Source organism: Triturus cristatus, chromosome 1_1 (assembly GCF_964204655.1).
Source record: "Triturus cristatus chromosome 1_1, aTriCri1.1, whole genome shotgun sequence".
NCBI lineage: Eukaryota > Metazoa > Chordata > Amphibia > Caudata > Salamandridae > Triturus > Triturus cristatus.
Window position 1 is genome coordinate 333,002,439 of NC_140579.1, and position 20,972 is coordinate 333,023,410.

Here is a 20,972-nt window from a genome sequence, read left to right on the forward strand (position 1 = left end):
TACGCGCTTGATTAAAACCTTTACGGAATATGTTAGACTTTGACGTTATATTTTACAGAAAACAGTTAGGCGCTCGTGAAAACAGTAGCGAGTTTAGAGTGAAGGGGCGCGTTACGCTTTTGAAAAAGTTAAAGTATTTGTAGTGTGGCACCCAAGGGAACAAAATGACCGTACCTGTATCCCGTTATTGTAGGCTACAGCGGGTGTTGTTAGGGCGATCGCTCACGCTCTTACCTATACTGAAAGGAGAGAATATAGCCCATAACATCACAGTACCATTACAACAAGTACTTTTTGAACTTTGTATGACAAGATGGAATGTGTGTTCTCTTACTTGTACTGAAAGGAGGGACGAATTTAGCCACATAGAGCGAAGACACTTTCTAGTGTCCCACCTCGATATTAAAAAGAATTGCCAGTTTCTAGTTGTTGCAGACACAAAAAAACGTCTGAGATAAACCAGCAATGCTTGTTTGTTTTTTGTTGTTTATTCTTATTTTGATTTTCATGAAATTTTCACTGTTTTAACTAGGTCTGTTTTCCTCCCCCAACTCTCTTCCCCACCTTCACTGTTCGGAACAACAATTATAGGTTCAAGTGAACAGTTACTATTGGGATCAATTAACCCATCTCTCCTCACCGTAAGACTTTGTGAATACTAAGGTCTTTTTTCACTACTTAGGTCCTGAAGAAAGCCCGCTTGACCCTTCGGGGCATAAGAAGGGCTGAAACATGTCCACCTTTTTTATGGACACTTTTTTAGAATGCACAGGGTCCTAATTCACCCTTGAGTGCAAATTGAAGACCTATAAAATGTTCCTACATCCAGTGCAATTAAAGATTTTTTACTGGCTCTGTGGGATTTTTAAATATATCTTTTTCACCACTCATCACTTCACGAGAATTCACTCTCTCTTTTATCCACGATCACTACCAATATAACCAGTGGTACGTTCTCCAGGTGGAGAAAGCATTACAGCAAACCCGATGATGATGCTGTCACGTTACAAATAACAAAGCGGAGAACGAAAATATACCGCTTACATCGATCTCTGTAGAACGTGATTGAGGGTTTTTTAACAGTACCTTGTACTGCCTTTGCACACCCTGGTTCATTTGGGACTAGTGATCCACTCCCCCATTGATTTTTGGATAAGATAAATATACTACATGCATACATACATCTATGGCTTTGTGGTATATTATAATAGAAAATGTTTTAGTTCTTGTGCAATCGGTTGTGGCGTAATGGCTAGAGCTGCCAACTTTGGTGCTGAATAAGCAGGTTTCAGTCTCAGCTTCGGCTCAACATGCTGTGTTATAAGGGCAAATCACTTAATAGTCCGTGCCTACCAAAAAATAAATAAAGACGTCCTTGTTGGTGTTGATGTAAAGCACTTTGAGTTTGGCAATACAGAACAGCAAAAAATAAAAGTTACATCAAAACAGTGAACTGCTGCAGAGTTAAGATTTTTTTCCATTCTGAGTATGAAGGTGAAAATGTAGAGCCCGATAGGGACCCGTCTCGGCACCTGCTTTTAAGAACTGCAGTGCTGAGCACCGGCAGGACCCGGCACACTGAAAGCCCTGCTATTATGGCATTAATTAGGGATCAAGGGAGGAGGAAATAAATAATGTGCTGATCCTGCAACAAACTTCCAGTATTATGATTAGGGTTGCCAGCTCATTATTTTGATGTCCCAGATGGTACAAAAATGAATAGTCACATAAAGCCGTATTTTCAGCATTTATCTGTGCATACTTCAAACAGCAAATATATATAGAAAGCACTTTTAATTGTGTTCTAGGGCTGCCTGAATGATCCATGACTGATAATTAAAGGGAACAAAGACAGAGAAGTCACATTACAAATGATCACATACTTTTCTATTTATAACCCTATTTAGGGTCAAGACAAGGTCTTTGCAGGCTCTTTAAACAACACATAGCTGGCATTTTTGTTTCGCAACCCTACATTGCATTCCTTTTCATGAAATGCATTCTTACACTACAACAGTATGTGTAAAATACAAGTGTAAGGGGGCCCAGAGGGTACTGGAACCAGAAAAAAAACTAAGCCTCGGTGACCAGTTTACAAAGGTATGTAAATATGCAAATGGTCTTTAAAGACCTGTGAAAAACTCTGGCATGCCGGACACTCCAGACACTGCCTAGCCTAGCCTACAGCAGCTCGAGCTGCAGCACCACGAGCTGCAGCAGCACGGGCTGGGACACACGACGGGAGGGGTTGAAGCCCTTTCAGCCCTATGGGCGCTGCACGCTTAGCATGTACAAAATAAGCGGTCCTATGGATGAGCACTTTCATGAGACGCAGGTAGACTATGCGGTAAGGGATTCTCAAGGAAGATAACATTCCAAAGCCATGAAGAACCAAGTCCCTGATGTTTATTGGAAGACAGCAAGTCAAAATGCTGCCAGTACTTTAGAACCATTTTTCCTTTACAAAGTTATGAAGATTTAAAAAAAAAACTGAGGTGGTGTGTCTAAGGTGCGCAGTATCTATCTATCTATCTATCTATCTGTCTGTCTAGTTATCAGGGCACAAAACACTGTATTGAGCTCGGAAGAATGGGAGGCTCACCAGGCCCGTTGTGCCAGTACTTTGCAGCACAATGTATCAAGCTCGGAAGTGTGGGAGGCTAGCTAGTCCTGTCATCACTTCTTCAGACAATCTGGCTGTTGTAAGCATGCAGAATATTTCCAGAACAACCATGCACACTGTACCTCAGAATGACTAGCCCTTGTGCCAGCACACTGATGCACACTCTATCGAGCTCGGAATGTTAAGATGCTGACTAGGCCCGTTGTGCCAGCACAATCTGATGCATACTCTATCAACTTTGGAAAGATGGAGTGCTGACTAGGCCTGTCGTGCCAGCACCCTGGTGCACACTCTATCGAGCTCAGGAGGATAAGTTGCTGACTAGGCCCCTTGTGCCAGCACTCTGAAGCACACTCTATCGAGCTCAGAAGTATAAGATGCTGACTAGGCCCCTCGTGCCAGCACTCTGATGCAAACTGTGTCAACCTTAGAAGGACGGCGGGCTGACTAGGCCCATCGTGTCAGCACTCTGATGCACACTCTATTGAGCTCAAAAGGATAAGATGCTGACTAGGCCCCTTGTGCCAGCACTCTGATGCAAACTGTGTCAACCTTAGAAGGACGGCGGGCTGACTAGGCCCATCGTGTCAGCACTCTGGTGCACAGTCTATTGAGCTCAGAAGGATAAGATGCTGATTAGGCACTTCGTGCCAGCACTCTTATGCATGCTATATTTGGCTTGGAAGGATAAGATCCTGATTAGGCACCTCGTGCCAGCACTCTGATGCATACTATAACCATCTCAGAAGGATAAAATGCTGACTAGGCCCTTCGTGCCAGCACTCTGATGGGTACTATATCCAGCTTGGGAAGATAAAATGTTGACTAAGCCCTTGTGCCAGCACTTTGATGCAAATTGTATCAACCTTGGAAGGACGAAGGGCTGACTAGGCCCATCGTGCCAGCACTCTGATGCGTACTATATCCAGCTCCGAAGAATAAGATGCTAACAAGGCCCCTCGTGCCTGCACTCTGATGCATACTATATCCAGCTTGGAAGGATAAGTTGCTGATCAGGCCCCTCTTGTGGGCACTGTGATGCATACTATATCCAGCTCCAAAAGATAAGATGCTGATTAGGCCCCTCGTAGCAGCACTCTGATGCATACTGTATCCAGCTCAGAAGGATAAGATGCTGATCAAGCCCCTCGTGTCAGCACTCTGATGCACACTCTATTGAGCTCGGAAGGATAAATTGCTGACTAGGCTCCTCGTGCCAGCACTCTGATGCAGACTATATCCAGCTTGGAAGGATAAGATGCTGATCAGGCCCCTCTTGCGGGAACTCTGATGCGTGCCATTTCCAGCTCCAAAGTATACGATGCTGATTAGGCCCCTCGTGCCAGCACTCTGATGCATACTGTATGCAGCTCAGAAGGATAAGATGCTGATCAAGCCCCGCGTGTCAGCACTCTGATGCACACTCTATTGAGCTTGGAAGGATAAAATGCTGACTAGGCTCCTCATCCCAGCAATCTAAAGCACATTGTATCGACCTTGGAAGGATGGAGGGCTTACTAGACCCATCGTACCAGCACTCCGCTGTATACTATATCCAGCTCCGAAGGATAAGATGCTGACTAGGTCCCTCGTGCCAGCACTCTGATGTGTACTATATCCAGCTACGAATGACAAGATGATGACTAGACCCCTCATGCCAGCACTCTGATGCATACTACGTTAAGCTCAGAAGGATAATATGCAGACTAATCCCCTCATCCCAGCAATCTGAAGCACACTAATGACCTTGGAAGAACAGAGCGCTGACTAGGCCCGTCCTACCAGCACTCTGATGTATACTATATTCAGCTCCAAAGGATAAGATGCTGACTAGGCCCCTCATGCCAGCACTCTGATGCATACTATATTGAGTTCTAAAGGATAAGATGCTGACTAGGCCCCTCGTGCCAGCACTCTGATGCACACTCTATCGAGCTCAGAAGGATAAGATGCTGACTAGGCCCCTCATTGCCAGCACTCTGATCTACACTCTATCGAACTCAGAAGGATAAGATGCTGACTAGGCCCCTCATCCTAGCACTCTGACGCATACTACATTCAGCTCAGACGGATAAGATGCTGACTAGGCTCCTCATGCCAGCACTCTGATCTACACTCTATCGAACTCAGAAGGATAAGATACTGACTTGGCCCCTCATCCTAGCACTCTGATGAGTACTACATTCAGCTCAGAAGGATAAGATGCTGACCAGGCCCCTCATGCCAGCACTCTGATCTACACTCTATCGAACTCAGAAGGATAAGATGCTGACTAGGCCCCTCATCTTAGTACTCTGAAACACACTCTTTCAACTTTGGAAGGACAGAGGGCTGACCAGGCCCTTCGTGCCAGCACTCTGATGCATACTAAATTCAGCTCAGAAGGATAAAATGCTAATTAGGCCCCTCATGCCAGCACTCTGATGCGTACTATATTCAGCTCGGAAGGATAAGATGCTCATTAGGCACCTTGAGCCAGAACTCGGATGCGTACTATATCCAGCTCAGAAGGATAAGATGCTGATTAGGCACCTCAGGCCAGCACTCTGATGCATACCTAATCCAGCTCGGAAGGATAAGGTTTTGACTAGGCCCCTCATGCCAGCACTCTGATGCACACTCTATTGAGCTCAGAAAGATAAGATGCTGAAAATTCCCCTCATGTCAGCTCTTCGATGCATACTATATCCAGCTGGGAAGGATAAGATGCTGACCAGGCCCCTCGTGCCAGCACTCTGATGTGTACTACATTCAACTCGGAAGGATAAGATGCTGACTAGGCCCCTTGTGCCAGCACTCTGATGCATACTACATTCAGCTCTGAAGGATAAGATGCTGACTATGACCCTCGTCTCAGCATTCTGAAGCACACTGGAAGTATGGGGCGCTGACTAGGCCCTTCGTGTCAGCACTCTGATGTGTACTACATCCAGCTCAGAAGGATAAGATGCTGATTAGGCCCTTGCTCCAGCACTCTGATGCATACTATAAACAGCTCGGAAGTATAAGAAGCCAATTAGGCCCCTCGTGCCAGCACTCTGATCCGTACTAGATCAAGCTCGGAGGGACTCCTAACTTTAGGACTCCTAAATGCCTTCTGTGAATACCGAAAATCTTAAAGTTAGGATTTTTCTCAGTTTAGGAGTTGTAAAGTTAGGAGTTGTAAAGTTAGGACTCCTAACTTTACTACTCCTAAACTGAGAAAAATCCTAACTTTAAGACTTTCGGTATTCACAGAAGGCATTTAGGAGTCCTAAAGTTAGGACTCCTAACTTCTGTGAATACCGAAATGAGTAAGTGCCTTCTGTGAATACCAAAATGGTAGTAAGTCTAGGATTTTGTCTTAAGTTAGTTCTGTGAATCTGGCCCAGAAGCCTGACTAGGCCCGTCGTACCAGCACTCTAATGCATACTATATCCAGCTCCAAAGGATAAGATGCTGACTAGGCCACTCGTGCCAGCACTCTGATGCATACTATATCGAGCTCAGAAGGATAAGATGTTAATTAGGTCCCTCGTGCCAGCACTCTGATGCACACACTATCGAGCTTGGAAGGATAAGATGCTGATTAGATCCCTCGTGCCAGCACTCCCATGCATACTATATCAAGGTTGGAAGGATAAGATGCTGACTAGGCCTGCTATGCAGCACTCATTTGCGTACCATATCCAGCTCGGAAGGATAAGATGCCAATTAGGACCCTCGTGCCAGCACTCTGATGCATACTATATCCTGCTCGGAAGGAACGCATGCTGACTTGGCCCGTCACCTCTTCTGCAGATAGTCTGGCAGTTGTAAGTACACTGATGATTCCTCGTACATTGCATGTGTTGCAAGTGTATCTGGTGACTCTTTGATCACCTCAACCCCAATCTGTGCTTGAGGCGTGCACACTGGCTACTGTGATCCAGAAACAACTCAATGGAATCTCTTTTGGGAACGGGGGAGGGGTTCGATGGCCCAGGCATCTTTTGGTGATTGAACTGCTACAGGATCACAGTCACCCTGCTACATGACACTGGAACCTCAATGTACTGACAGCAAACACGTCTCTGACTCAGAGATACTGGTGCACCAGCAGAAATGAACAGGTGCTGTGTAATATTTGGTATCCTCTTGGGATCATGTATCCCCTGCTCTTCGGGAGACTACGAGGTCCTGCCTATTGCACATCTCGGGCTGGCCCACAGCAGCCCCGCCCACCTCAGGCAAGGCGAACCTCGGCTTTAGCAGGCAGAAGCAGCAGCGCTCCAAGCAAAGCTGTTGCCCCAGTCGCTCTGTTTACGGGGACACTAAGAAAGGGGCCCATTAAAGTGCTTAACTGTTTGTTTATCTTGCCTTGACCTCTGACTGTTTGAACAAAAATGCACTACATGTAAAACAAAGGAGAAAATAAACGTAGATCTCGAATGCTAAACGAAAAGATTTGTTTAAGGAAATGAAACGAAATTAACATGAGGAAAAGACAATAATAAGGGAGGGGAACCATCACATTAATAGAAAAAAGCTAAGAAAAATTTCAAATACAAGAAGGAAACAACAGATATTTACAGCACTGAAAAGACTGAGAGAGAAAGCATGAGAGGAAAATGGAGAAAGAAAACCTTTTGGTTTTTAATAATAAAACATATTCAAATCTTTAAAGATGCTACAGGGACAGATCTGCAAAGGCCTTCCATTATTGCATGTAGACGTGCCTTGTGATGATATCTCATATGAATCTGGCTCCCTATTGAACTCAGAGCTAATGAAAATTATCCAACAAACATTGTGTAAAATATGATAAAGTCTGATCAAAATTCAAAGAAGTGTATTTCTTTAACTTGTTAATTCAACCTGCTACAAGTTGCTTTGTGGCACTTGAGGACTTTTCTTTTAACCGATGCAGGATGTGGTAAAAATGGCTAAAGGATCCCATAAATTGGGACTGACGTGGTAGATGAACAGACTGGAGGAGCCCTGCCAAGTTTCTCATGTCCCCAGTCTAGATTTGTTTTTAAAATTCTGGGACTTGTAGTCCTGTTCATTCCATTACAAAAATGAACTACAAATTTGAGAATTCAAAGAAAAACCTGGCTAGAACAGCACATCATGCATTGATCAGGGAAACTTGGCAGCAATGCTAGAGTCACAGGTGGCAGAGATAAGAGGAGCAGGGGTTAGTATTCAACACACACACATAAATATATATATACAAAGAGTCCTGGGGATAGTTGGCAATGGACTGCATTTTTCGAGGGATTGAATTTTCCAGAACCGCCTCGACAAGGAACCAAGCCTGTGGCTGCTGCCTTGGCAGTCTGTGACTGCACGGGGAGGCGGGTGAGATTACTGCTTGCCTCACAGCCAGGTTTGTTTCCAAGTTGGGGCTGGGGCGTTGGGACTGGAGGGAGCTCCTAGCACCATTGAGCACGCAATCACCAGTTGGCATACAGCCCCCTCCTTTTGCTTGGCACAACACAGCGCTTACTGAAGTTACATTGATCTAGCTGCCACACTTACCTTCGTGATGTATGCTGGGAGTAGTAGTCTCCCATTAGACTGCTGCGTTCCCAGTGCAGATGGGTCAGCTGATCTCTCACCAATGGGAGTGCCTGAGTAATTTCAAAAGGAGGGAGTAGATGATTGCGGGGTATTAGCAACACCTGAGGAAGGCGGACAAACCGAAATGCATTGTGCACTGCTGTACCGGTGAATAAAGAGCTTCCAAAGTATTCCCCGCCGTGTCCTTATGGTTTACTTTGAGGAGTGGCCTGGTGGGGAGATATATATATATATATATATTCACTGAAAAAAACATAGGTTTCAGGCCTGATATAGTTAGGAATTAGCATTTAAAAAAACCTTAGAAATTCACTGAAAAAACAATAGGTTTTAGGGGTGTTATAGTTAGCTGAACATTTCACTCGAACAAAACCATTGAAATTCCTCCGATATAGTTGGTTATACTAACTACATCTCGCACGCCCGCAATCCACTGCTGATGATGTCACATATTACATCATTCATGACATGGTCAGTGACATCGCTGATGACATCTCAAATGACATCACTGATTTTTTAATGGAGGGGGGCTGCGTAGCCCCCCTCCTCTGGCCACTTTAAGGCCCCGGGGACCCCATCCCCCGGGCCCGGCCATTGTTTTTTAAAATGTATTTGTTTTAATTGGGGAGGGGGGCCACATGGCCCCCCTCCCAGGCCACTTATGGCCCCGGTGACCCCATCCCCCGGGCCCGGCCATTGTTTTTTAAAATGTATTTGTTTTAATTGGGGAGGGGGGCCACATGGCCCCCCTCCCAGGCCACTTATGGCCCCGGTGACCCCATCCCCCGGGGCCTGGCCTCTGTTGGGGGCCATGGGGGGGTCCCCAATCCCCCCACGGGCCCAGCCGGCTCCCCGCATCCTGCGGGAGCCGGCATTGCTGTTCCACATGGGGAGCAGCTAACATGCTGCTCCCCATGTGGAAAAGCAATCAGCTTTGCTTCATTGAAGCGAGAGCAGGTTTCCCTGCTCTCGGTTCAATGAAGCAAAGCAGTTTGCAATGACAGGGTGGGAGCCGCTAGGCTCCCGCCCTGTCATTGCAAACTACAGTGTCCCAGGGGTGGGCACCCAGGGACACTGCAGGAGCCGGCCCTGGGGGGTGGCGGTCCCCAGGGCCTATTCAAGGCTCCAGGAGGGCCACCGACAAGTTGCCCCGGGGGTGGCGGTCCCCGGGGCTGGGGGGGCCTGAGAGCCCACCCATCCCAAATAATTTCAAGCCCCGAGGGGTGGCGGTCCCTGGGGCTGGGGGGGGGCCGTGAGCCCCGCGCTTCTTTTTTTTAAATTTTCGGCCGAAAACTGCGCTAGGTGCACGAATCTCGCCGATTTTCTTTTTGTTTAAAAAAAAAATGCTTTTTTGGGCACTGGGGGTCCTTGTGGGACCCCCTGAGCAGGCCTAGGGGGTCAGGGTGTTTCTACCCTGCCCCCTTGTCGCGTTTTTCAAGTTTGTTTTATAGGTTTCTTGTGCCTCGGTACTACCGAGGCACAAGATGGCTGCCAACTTCCTGATCTGAAGTGTTGACAGCCAATTAGAATACAGCTTGTGCACGGCAGGGTGCACGCTGGGTGCGGGGAGGGTGCGCGGATCCTCCGAGGCCATAGATATATCTATCTTTTTATCTCTAATTTTCTCAGGAACTACTGAACGGATTTACACCATTTAAGCAAAAGGCACGAGTCTGAACTGAGGACTACCTCTTTGCCAACTTTGGTGTAATTCCGTTCAGCAGTTCGTCATCGTTAGGAGTCTTAACTTTACTACTCCTAAACTGAGAAAAATCCCAACTTTAAGACTTTCAGTATTCACAGAAGGCATTTAGGAGTCCTAAAGTTAGGGCTCCTAACTTCTGTGAATACCGAAATGAGTAAGTGCCTTCTGTGAATACCAAAATGGTAGTAAGTTTAGGATTTGTCTTAAGTTAGTTCTGTGAATTGGGCCCCGTGTGTTGAAATGGTTGTCTACGTCACCTAAAATTTGGTCCCAGTAGGGTGAAATGACAGGGCAGTCCCATAGCAAGTGTGTCAGTGTACCCTCTGCTCCACATTCCCTCCAGTATTGTGACGAGCGATTGGGATTGTGTCTGTGTAGTCTGGGAGCGTAAGGTACCAATAGGTCACTACTTGGTCGCTGTTTAAATGCTGGAAATGTTCAGCGCGGTGTGGTGTGTCCAATATTAAATGTCGCCCCATTCATTCTGCAAAAGTGTTTGCCCCAATTCTACTTCACAACACCATTGCCCTGCCGAGGAGGTCACCATTTCTGGGGGGCGCAGAAAGTGATAAAGTTCAGTGATAAGGTGTGAGTTGGTCTTCTTGGTGTAGAGCCATTTTTCATATGGGGTTAGTGGTCTTTGGGCCCCTAGTCGCATCGAGGGGTGCATCTCCCAATGTCGTACCTGATGGAAGTGGTACCGCTCGGACCATGGCAGAGTGAGTTTGGAACGAAGATCTTCGAAGGTCAAAGGGCCCTCCAAGTCAGAAAGGGGTCTTATTGACCTACACCCTTCTCTATCCCAGCATTGGAAAGCCCTCTGATCTAGTCCTGAGGTGAGTTCCACATTTTTGACTATAGGTGTGAGGGGTGATGGGAAGGAGGTTAAGCCATATCTTGTTGCAGTGTAGTCCCATACCCTCAAAGTCATGTGAGTGATTGGTGAGCCATATAAACAAGCTGGGCATTAAGTCTTGTGAAGGAAAGGGATCCCCCACAGCGCCTGACCTGAGATCACTCTTTCCATAACAGCCAATGTTTCTCCGACTCACTACGGGACCATTCCAGCAAAACACGCAATTAGTAGCTTGGTAGTAACGAGCTATATTTGGGGCTCCCAGTCCTCCCTCTCAGGAGGGCCTATGGCTCAATTCCTTGCTCATTCTAGGCTTTTTTGTCAGCCCACATGAACAAACAGAATTCCAGCTGAAGCGATTTAATAATACCAGGGGGAGGCTCCACTGGGAGCATTTGAAAGATGTATAATATCTTGGGTAACACGTTCATCATGAGTGCTGCCACTCAGCTAAGCAAGGAAAGGCCGAATGGCTTCCAGAGGCGCAGATCTTTCCAAATCTGGGAGAGAAGATGCTTATAGTTCAGGGTAACTGTAGCACACATGGACACCGTCAGCATGATCCCTAGATATGGAATCGATTCCGTCTCCCACTGAAGTGGAACAGAATGCGCAAGGGTCTTCCGGGTGGAAGGCCGTAGGGAGATCCCTAGGACCCGCGATTTCGTAACGTTGACCCGGAACTCAGAGCCCTCCACAAAGCTCTCGAGTTAAGCGAAAAACACGGGGATGGAAGTCTGGGGTTTCTCCAGTGTAGCTTCTCCGTCGTCTGCTTCAAGACTGATAGTGTGAAGGTCCCCCCTGATTCTAACCTCAGAGAGCAGCGGGTTCTCCTGCACCCTCTAGGCCACGGGCTCCATGTAAAGAGCGAAGAGCAGGGGACAGAGTGGACACCCGTGCCTCGTGCCGCGGGCGATTGGGAAAGAGTCGGTGGAGCAGCCATTCACTCTCACCGTTGCATTGGGGTGGCTACAGCAGCTGAATATCTATTTATGAAAACGGTCGCCCATCCGAAACCTCGCGAGGGTGGTCTCCAGATACTTCCAGTCTACTCGGTCGAATGCTTTATCAGCATCGACCGATAGCACCACACATTCCTCTTTCTGGTGTTGAGCCTTGTCAAGAAGGTGAAGTAGCCTCCGTGTGTTGTCACTGCACTGTCTGGTGGCCACAAAGCCAGACTGGTCGGGATCCAACAACCCCGGCATTATTGGACCTAGCCTGGCCGCCAATTTCCCCGTAAAGTGCTTTAAATCAGTGTTTGAAAGGGATATCGGTCTGGAAGAGGCACAGAGTTGAACATCCTTGCCAGGTTTTGGAATCACTACGACCAGGGCCATTAGCATCGTGGGGGGAATGTCCGAGGTATCGCCTACCTCGCTGAAAAGCTTGGTGAGAATAGGCGCCAATGTTATGCAAAAGGTCTTGTAGAAGATGACGAGGTACCCATCAGCCCGGGGGGGGGGACTTGAGGCTATAGCTGTTATCACCTCCTCTATGCGAATAGGGCTTTCCATGCTGGCTGGCTGATCCAGTGTTAATCTGGGGAGAATTGCCCCGTGTGTAGGTGAGAGAATCTTGTTCTGAAAGGTGTTGGCCTGTGTATAGTTTTACATTAAAATCATGGAATGCTCGCGTTATGGTTGTGTCATCTGAGAACTCATTGCCAAACTCGTTGCATACTGTAAGCATGGAGGCCGCTTGGCGTTGGGCGCGGAGCTTATTAAGCAAAAGGCGCCCGCCTTTATCTCCCCCATGTAGAAAGAGTGTCGCAGCCTAAGGACTGCAAACTCCACCTTATCCAAATCTAGGCGAGTGAGTTGCAGGCGCACTGCCTCTAATTGTCGTCATACCCGGGGGGGCCCGGTTAATTTATAAATGCATTCTAGCTCCTGCACTTGGCTGTTGAGGCCCTCTCTTTTGTCCCGTCTAATTTGATTGTCCACTGTGGATATAGCGATGAGTTCCCCTCTAGCGAATACTTTGAGTGTTTCCCAAGGCGTAATGATGGAGGTGCCGGGGATATAGTTAAAAATCAGGAATTCCTTCAGTGCCTTATCGAGGTGTGTGATCACCCCTGGACATGTGAAAGTGTGTCGGGCAGCTGTCATGTGTATGATGGCCTGTCTGGGGAGGGAATTGAAGCGTAAGTGTCAATGCGGCTTGGTCAGAGTGGGAACGAGGTTCAATATCTGAGGTCAGCGTGTGCTGAAGTAGCGAACTGGACCTGATAAAATAATCAAATCTGTCATAGGTTTTATGCGCATGCGAGTAGAAAGTGTAATCTGTTGCCTAGGGATGTATAGTGCACTAGATGTCCACTAGTCCTAGATCCTGCAGCCACTCCTGCCCCGTCAGTGAGAGAGCCCCGGCCTGCCCATGTCATTGTGCTGAACAATCTAACTGATTGCCAAAAACGGAGCTAATATCTCTCCTTAGTATAAGTTGCCGGTCTGGCGAAGCTGATAGTTCCATCACTGCCTGTCTTAGGAATGCCTCCTGGCCCTTGTAGGGGCGTAAATAGTGCCTAGGGTATAAGTATGCGCATTAATGGTAACCAGAGTAGCCTCCCCTTAATTTCAGCCTGTTTCGTGCCTATTTTGACCCTAAACGTGTATGAGATGAGGATAGCAACTCCGGCTGGTTTAGCTGAGTGTGAAGAGAAATATTGTTGTGGGAAAGCCCTCGATCTAAGTCTGTGCGTGTGCCCGGCCAGGAGGTGAGCTTCCTGTAATGAGCATATTTGTGGGCTTGAATGTTCTAAGTAAGTTAGAATAGTTTTCTGCTTTATCAGGTTATTCAGCCCTTTTACATTTAGCGTGAGGATTTTAATGTTCGCCAGCATGCAACTATGATGTCAATTGAAAGCCATGCGGGAAGCCAGTGTCCTCTCAGCGCCCCCCCTCTCCCCGTGAGCCTTCCCTTGAGATCTAGGAGTCTCATCCTGTGGAATGCAGTGCCTATAGGTAAGGCTAGAGATTCGTGGGACTCGGGAGAGGGGACAAACAAAGTAAAAAAAAAAGAAGCATAATGAACCACAACAATTGAGGCAAAAGTCCATCATCATGGAGCGAACCTCAGTCTGGAGCAGTGTGCTCCAAAGAAGAAACAATGAACAGGTACTTGTGACCAATTTCACCTTGCCCCCACCCAAACCCAGCCCCAACAGCCATAAAAAAAAGGAGCAGGAGGAGTGATCTGCGGAATGTCCACTAATTCCTCCCGCTTACGCCAGCCTTCATTCACTAGAGGGGTCCCCTGCGAGTGTTGCCAGTACTGCTTGCCGTTCCTTGGCCATGGTGTCTTGGGCAGGGCGCAGTTTGATTGCTGGGGCTTTAATTGTAGTCCATCCATGGCTGCTACATTGGTTTCTGTTTGTCTTGCTCTGTTGCGGTTCTTCCTTCGACTGGACCTTGATACGCAGGAGTCTAATCTAAATGGATGGCCCCAGTAGTAAGAGATGCCAGCTGATCTGAGATGCATGGTAACGGGCCTGAAAGCTTTGCATTTCAGCAGGGTTGAGGCAGCCAAGTCTTGGTATAGAGCAGGTTTCTGGCCCTTGTAATTAAATGTGGTTTCGTCTCTGGCAGCACGTATGATCTGCTCATTATGCTGCAAATAGTGTACACAAGTTAGGATATGATATAGGCCGTGAGGGGGTGGGCGCGCCTCCGAGGACCCACTCTATGTGTACGATCGAGTTCAATGTGGAAATGTCTGTCGCCATGGGCTCGATGTTTGCATCCTCTGTCCCGGACGCAATACCTCTGCTATGTATGTTGTTGCACCGGGACCTATTTTCGAGGTCCTCTGTGTTCGCCTGGAGATCAAGGTTTGGTTCTCACAGGCGAAGAACCTCTTGTTGCAGGCCCTCTAACTCCTTAACCTTGCTGGATTCATGATCTTACAGGGAGTTCACTCTCTTCCCTAGTGAATCCAAGTCCCGGCGCACCTCCCTGAGGTCTCCTGGTAAGTCACGCTTCATAGAGGTGAGGTCTTCTTGAAGGAAAGCAAAAAGGGATTCCAGAAAGGGGTGGCTGACCGGGTCTCCGCGTCCTCAGCTCCCTCCACTTCTGTTGTGGGCTGCAGGGGCGGGGGATTCACAGATTGCGATTGGGGCTTCTTGAGAAGCATGTCCATTACTGATCTGTCCTTTTTTACTCTACCGAAGGCCATGTCCAGGTTCACGCCCCGCCTTGCAGGCTGTAGTCCACTTCTTCTTGGTATGCGTGTAGTTAGAAGATTGGCCAAACCACAGGCTCCGTGGTAGCTTATAGCACTCTGCATGTTAGATAGATTCAGCTCGGTGCGGAAACGCCAGTAATCTAGGCCATAAATGGGGATAAGGCAGTCCTCTAGACCGTGCAGTGGGGTTCAGGCCTGGGTCTGTCCTCCTTCTGCTGCCTCCGCTCTCCCCTATGGCACTCTCCACTCGTTGCGCACACCTTGAGGTGTCACATCCCCCCTAGTTATGGTGGGGGATCCCAGCCCCGCAAAGTGCTCTTGAGTGGAACTCGTCCATGGAAGGACTTCACTTTGAGTTGGGTTGGGGGGGGCGTCGCTGTTGCGCTGCAAAGTTTTTCAGGCCGTTGCCATCTCTCTGCTCCTTATTTCAGCCCCCCACAGCCGCTCACCTCCTTGGCCTTGTGTCGCCTGCATCTACCCGGAATTCACAGCACGAGACCTCAGCCGTTCTGCCGCTCCCCTCAGCCGCCAAAGTCCGCTGCACCATCTGCGTTCCTGTTCAGGCCTTGTTTTACCCCTGCCCTGTGGCTCAAGGTTTTCTGGCCGTCAGCTCAGCCTGGATGCTGGCCAGAGTTCCTCCCCAGGCAATGGTGGCACTGCCCCGCAGCCTGTAGTGCTCCTCATCGATACGAATGGCCCGTTGTGGGTGCTCATTGGCCCTGGTCTCATTGCCGGACAGCCCCAAGGTTTCAGCGACCCGGCACCTCCAAAACCCCAACACTGACTCTCCAGGCACAGCTTCACTTCCACAGCTGCCTGTGCACCCGGCTCACTGGAGGCTGCAGCACCCGGACTCAGCACGTCTCTTCCTTCTGCGGTCTGTGTTGCTTAATAGCTGGTGCGGCATTATACTGGGCCTCTCTCAGTCACGCTGCCGCTCCCCTGGCCCCTCGTGGACTAGTTGTCGGGGCCACACAGTATCTTTTACGCTGGGTCTTCACCGTCTGTTTCTCGCCACGGCGGGCTGCCTCTGCTGCCGCCACAGGCACCTGTGTGGCCACCTCTCACCACATGCCCGCCTGGATCTTACAGGGCTTAGTGATCCGGAAGGCTCTCTCTTGCTTACCCAGCACTCCGGAAGCATTTTGCTGGGAAAGCGATTTTCAAGGTCCCCCTTCCGCCGTCAAAAGTCGAGGCTGAGTCGGGCAGGAGCGAAGAGACAGAGAGACACGACCTAGCAAGTGCCATCTTGGCCACGCCCCCCAAAAAGATGTTTTTAAAAGTGAATTCAAAGCTTGATCTGTCCTATGTTACATTAAGATCAGAATTTCATCCAGTTGGCATTGAAACGCTAACCAAATTTTTTGGGAGAATTAGATCTGGTCCTCTGCTAGACCTTTGCCCTTCCACATTGAGAAAGCAATTATGGTCAGCCGCCTAATGACTTCACTAAAGTCCTCTCTTAATCAAGGTACCTGTTGGGCCTGGCCCTCTTTGTAGGGTCACTCCTAAACCTTTTTGCTTTTCTCTCATGTTTCTTAATACGTTTTTGTTGGCGTTAGGACTTCTAACTTTACTACTTCCAACCAGTGTTTAAAAATGCTTGGGATTTCTCCTTAAAACTCGATACATCTGATTTGTACATTTAATTTATTTTTGTAAGTCCCTAGTATATGCACAGCTGGACTGGGAACCGAAACCGGCCCTGGCAACTAGCTCGGCTGGCATACCAGGGGGAAGGGGGGACGGAGGAGCTGTTTGTCAGGGTCAGTTTAGGCCAGTTTTGTTACAGGGGACCAATATTGCAGCTATGCTGCAAAACCGGCCCCCGGTAACAAAAACGCCCCCCCCCAGGGGTCCAAATCCAGCCCCCACCCTGGCGGTCTATTGGGGGAAAGCCTGGTGCCCGCTACGGCCAGTCCGGCCTTGAGTATATGGTACTATATGTACCAATGACCTGTAAATTAAGGGACATATTCATCAAAGGTTTTGCGTCATTCTAGAGCCACGCAAGGGGACACAGAGGGATGCAAAACCTAGACTGAGATTTACGAGGCCAGGAAAGGTCAGCTTACATGACCCTGAGTGACTTGGTAAATCTGCAGTAACGCAAAGCAGCGCAAGTCACTGTCTTGCATTACTCTGTCCCAGGGAGGAATTCCATGGGTGGAGCATGGGTGTTCCTTCGAACCCACCCTTGAATTTGGGTGGCTTCCCAGATTTACCATGAGTGGTAGGCCTGGGAATGCGTCAAAATCCAGGGGAGGCATAATAAGGCGAAATATCTAAATTTCTACTTGTTTGTTCCTCTATCAATGTGTGCTGCAGAATGCAGCACACGTAGAAAGAGGGACAAGCCTCACAGTATTGTATTTGTGCAGGAATATGTCCCCTCCTGCACAAAAACAATCTTGCTTGCCTCACAGGCCCATTTACACCAATTGTGCAAGGGTATCTGCATTTGCGGTAGGCAGCCACAAGTGCACCAGCGCAAGCAAATAACAGGAATGCGCAATGTAATGGTAAACATGGTGCATTCATACTGTCTACCTGTCACACAGCACTGCAATGTGTCTTGCTCCATTGTGTTGCGTGACATTGTGCAAAATCTGACCTGCGATGCTGTTAGTGGGCTTGCAGCATGGATTGTGCAACCCACTAAAGTAGCACTTTAAAACACAAATCAAACCTGCCATCGCAGTTTTAAACTGCCAATCCGACCTGGCAAAATAACTTTTTGCAAGGCCTAAACCTTCTTTTTAATACATATGGCATTACTTGTGTAGGCCCTAAAAAGCTCACAGGGCATGGTGCATTGTAAATACAAAGTAGGGCATGAGTTTTTAAGTTTGCATGTCCTGGTATTGAAAAAACTCTTACATTAATTTTTCACTACTGTTAGGACTGTCTCACCCATTTGATAACAGTGTGTTACTGTAGTACATTTAAAAAGAGCATTTTGATGGGGAACAGGAAAGGATGTCAAATTTGGACTAAAAAGAATTGTAACTTAAAATCCTCTTTAATGGTACGGTTTGATCTTAAGTTAAAATTCAGAGACTGCCACTTTTAGAAAGATGCCTTTTTCGTGTCCCGGCCATTTGGTGCCTTCTGCCAGTGTTCTGGGTCACAAGACTGTGAGTAATTTAGCTGTTTGGCTTTGTATGTTCCTCCAAGTGAGACACAAGGGGATTAGGTGATGGCAGGTTGTGCCATGCTGCAGGGATAGCTGGGGGTGGAGCTGTTCCCTGCCACACCTACACTTCAAAAGGGCTGCCTTTAGCATACACACCCAATCAAACCTGGCACTAGTCTTTTTCACCCCAGAATTCTTAGAACCTTAGAACCAGATGTGGGGGTAGCATAAGAAATGCCTCCACTTCAAAGGCCGGCACCAGGTATAACGGAACCTTTGATCATCTTTTCAGTATGTTTCTGAACCTGTGGAAGACTTCAGAAGGATTTTATAGACTGCCACATTACTGCCCTGCTGCTTGAGGCCTGCCGTGGTCCCCAGAGGCCTGCCGTGGTCCCCAGAGGACTGCCATGCTGCTACCAAAATACTGCACTGCTGGTTGAGACCCGCCTTGCTTCCCAGAAGATTTCCCTGCTTCTAGAGCCCAACCTTTCTGCTAGAAGAGAACTGCATCATCTACTTGAAAGCAGGACAGCTGGATCTGACTCTATGGTTTAATTGGGCCTCCTGTTTGAGCTACAGGGGCATAACAAGCTCCAGAGACCGTGAACCCTCACCGGTTCACTCTGCTAGAGTTAGTCCTTACAGCCTCTAAATGTTGCCCCCTCCCCCATCCTGCACCTTTCGAAGTGGTGTTAGAGGTGCTGCTCTTAAATCATTTGACTTCAAAAACCTTTCACCATAAAGTGCCAGAAGAACCAACAGAAGACTGGAACCTACCTGTCAGTCGAGCCACCCAAGGTACATTGCCAGTCGGTTTGACTTTGCAGTAGCTCCAGCTAATTTCTTCACCACAGCAGCAAATCCTGTTCACCGGGATTTCTCAGTGATGGTATCTGGTCTTGTGGACCTCTCTTTGGCTACATCTTGTAGCTTTGTCCTGCTGGAGGTTTTCAACTCCCAAAAAGTTGTCTAAGCTGAAAGGAAATAGTCTTCACCGGGCTAAATGTCGATCAGCTCTTCATCAACAATGACAAACTCCTAAGCCTGGAAATTCAGCTTTTTCTGCTCAGAGCTATTTCCTGCCATTGTCATTTGCTTCACCAAGACTTTGTTCAGCACTCGCCAGCAATGACAAATCCTCTTTGGACACAGCCTGCTGCCTTGCCCCATTGAACTCTACCTTTTCCTTCTTCTTCTCTTCAAACTTGCTTCTCAGTCCAAAGGTAAGCCAAGACCAGGTCCAATCCACCTTGTATATCTGACTTGTGCTCGATTGCAGTAAACACTAAATTTTGACTTTATACTGGTCTTGCGCAACCAAATAACCGTGGTTGTCACTTTGATCTTTTAGGATCTAGATTTTACTGAAGACTTTTAAAAATCATTACATCAGTTGTACTGATTGGCTTTGTTTTGGTGTAATTACATTTATTAAAATGTATCTAATTTTTCTACATTGGGTTGGGATTTTTCTTGTCTTGTGTTTCACTTTATTACTGTTTATATGCTGCATAAATACTTTACACATTGCCTCTAAGTTAAGTCTGACTGCTTTTGTGCCAAGCTACCAGAAGGTTAAAGCAGATTAATTTAGTAACTTTTAAGCTTTTCTCTGACAGGTATTGTGACTGTTGCTTCAGAAGGGCTCACCTCCCTTCCCCTCAAACAACAACCCAATTTCCCACAACAGCCTTATAACTTTCATTTTGTAGATACGTGACACCAAGATCTGGGATGTGGATGTGGTCAGTCTCACCAGGAAAAGTGGAGCACCCTCTTTTTCAAAGCAGAGCAAAACTTCAGAGAAAGTTGTTCCCAGGAGAAGGGACAGGATAGAAAGAAGGCACTGCTGAGAGGAGAGTGGCCAAGGAGAGGGAGGGAATAAGAGAAGGTAATACTGAGAACAGAGCAGGCAGGGGAAGGGACAGTGAGAGAGCATGCGCTGCTACGCGGAGAGGGGGCCAAGGGAGGAAACGCATTAGAGCAGGAGATTTGTAGGCGAGAATTTTTGGAGGAAGAGGAAGAGCAAAGATTACTGAGGAAAGAATGTACAGGCCGGAAGGGAATATAAAGAGTGAAGGCAACCACTGCTGGGGAGCGAGGAACTAGAGAGTGGAAGGCTGAAAATGCAGGCATTGCTTAAGACAGACTGGAACTCAGTCAGGGCCTGACTCTCACACAGGGGCATGCACCGTGCTTTCCATGCCCTTCGCTTTCTCATCCTGAGATATCAAAAGCACTATGTTTAATTGTCTTTTTTTTTCTGAGTTACAATGGGCAATTGGTACCACCTACAATATACATTATTGCAACTTTCATTTGTGGTCATCAGGCTTTTGAGAAAATAGATTCACCATGTCCTCGAGTAGTTCTTTCTTTTGTATTATAACTAGTCACCTTCTGCGAGCAGTAGACTCACTAAAGATTTCCAGGTGCTGCATGGCCCATCTCCCATCAACCAAGAAGTGCTGTTGTTAAAACTGCCCATATTGTAGTTTAGAACCTTTATATTTGAGCAAAAACAAACCTACCTCCGTAGAAAAAATGATGTCCGTTTCTATGCAAATCTTTATCCTGAAAACTTCAGAATGCCAAAGACAAAACGCATAAAACAAGAGACTTGAGATGATGCTCAGACATGAAAAACATCTGGTACCCAAGGGTATTCCAATGTATTTTATTTACTCTTATGTTACAGCCAGTCATATTGCACAGTTGTAAACAGCTTCCAACGTCGTATTTTTTTAAAAAAAATTCTGGTATAGTTATGTAGCGTAAACTCCACCCAAAGGCATACAAGTCCTTCATATGAGCACTAGCTGTATTACGCAATACATTTTTTTGGGGGGGTGGTTGCACAGGGAGATTAAGAGATTTGCTGAGAATCACAGGATGGTGAGCCCTGACGCCGAGACTCACA